Raw genomic sequence first — 1947 nt, 5'->3', positions numbered from 1 at the left:
ATCTATCATGAGCATCTCTTCTTCTGAAACAGCAGATCAGACATGTCATCTGTAATTTATATCTTCCACCAGAACTGTTACTCTTATTTCAGTTGACAATAGTTATCTGTCTATTGCCAAACTTTGGTACAATTAAAACCACAATGAAATGCATGAAACATCCAGGGATCAAAGCCTGTTAATTTAGGTTAAAACAAGGGCCTCAATTTTTACCAATTTCTTTGTGATTCTGATCCACGCCAAAGTTGAAGAATCACTGGATTTCTCTTTCTATTAAAATAAATTTAAACAAAACAAAACAAAATAATAGGTACCTCCCTCTCCTACTGATTAATCAAAAACTTACATATCCATCAACCAAACTTGCCCCTTGTTGTTCACCAATACTCTCTCATGTTTACACATTTTCTTCCTCATTATATTACATATTACCATAGTTTAAACAGTTTGGATAAAAACTAATTTTTAAAAGAAATTTATCTTAAATCAATTTAACTTTAAATATGTAACTTATAGATAGATAAGCTACAACTTTCAAATTTTAACCAGGCCCCACATATCATATGCACAGATGAGAAGGTTGTGCTTTAATAGGTCAAGCTTTCTTACAGTACATGAGTGAGAAACCTAACTCCACTGCATACACTATATCTAAATCTTTGCATCTCTGTTTCTCTGCCTGGACTCATCTTCCTTCCCCACCAGATCATGTCATGGCTGATTCCTCATTATTCATGCCTCAACTCAAAAGATTGATTGATTATCTTCAGAGCATTTATTAATGTCTGAAATTTCCTAATCTGTTTTTTTCACTTATATTTTGTTAATCTCTTATCTATAGCGTATTTGTTGTCAAAGATCTAGAAGTGTGCCTTACATATAACAGGTGATCAATAAATATTTATTAAATAAATAAGCAAATACAAGGCTAAATGAGTAAAAACAGTATGAATGCTTTGTCTATTGGAGTTATCTTTCATAATTAACGTGGACTTTCATAATATTGTTCAAGTATTTTAATGTGCAGGTCTTCAAGTAAATTGGTAATTTATCTCAAAATAGGGAATTATATATCTCTTCCATTAAAGTAACTTTACAAAATAAAATTATACTACAAATTATCAAAGATATAGGTAATATTTGATGAGTTAATTGAATCAATTGGTCAGGAATGGAGAACATTCTGAAGAATTGGCTCTCCTCCCAATCAGTTGACTCATTTTAGCACTAAACTGAAAATTAGAAGACCTGAATTCTAACTGTATCAATAATCTAAACTAAATTTGTGGTTTGGGTTTGTATTGAAATAAGTGCTCAGATGATGTAATCCTGAAGTTCCATTTCCATTTCAACTTTAAGGTTCTGTGAATGAAATGGAAATGAGAAGGTAAAGATAACTTCAGCATTCTCCAGTAAATACAAAAATAAACATACTGATATGGTTTGGCTGTGTCCTCACCCAAATCTCACCTTGAATTGTAGTAATTCCCATGTGTTAAGGGCAGGACCAGATGAAGGTGATTGGATCATGGGGGCAGTTTCCCCAGTGTTGTTCTCATGATAATAAGTGAGTTCTCATGAGATCTGATGGTTTTATAAGGAGTTTTCTCCTTCACTCGGCACTCACTCTCTCTCCTGCAGCCCTGTGAAGAGGTGCCTTCCACCATGATTATAAGTTTCATGAGGCCTCCCCAGACATGTGGATCTGTGAGTCAATTAAACTTCTTTCCTTTATATATCACCCAGTTTGGGGTATTTCTGCATAGCAGCATGAGAACAAACTAATACACATATGTTGCCCAAAGAATTCATAAATCCTCGGAGTTTTTACGAAGTTGATAGTTTGCTTACAATCTACATTCTGCACACCAACATGGCACAAGTATACATATGTAACAAACTCGCACGTTATACACATGTACCCTAGAACTTAAAGTATAATAATAA

The 1947-nt window shown here is 33.5% G+C and overlaps 1 pseudogene; it reads right to left on the bottom strand.

The window, feature by feature from the left end:
• Positions 1 to 1947, bottom strand: part of LOC105553204 — a 45713-nt pseudogene that overhangs the window by 19748 nt on the left and 24018 nt on the right.

Source organism: Mandrillus leucophaeus, unplaced genomic scaffold, assembly GCF_000951045.1.
Source record: "Mandrillus leucophaeus isolate KB7577 unplaced genomic scaffold, Mleu.le_1.0 Scaffold586, whole genome shotgun sequence".
Lineage (NCBI taxonomy): Eukaryota > Metazoa > Chordata > Mammalia > Primates > Cercopithecidae > Mandrillus > Mandrillus leucophaeus.
This window is presented reverse-complemented; position numbering and strand designations above follow the sequence as displayed.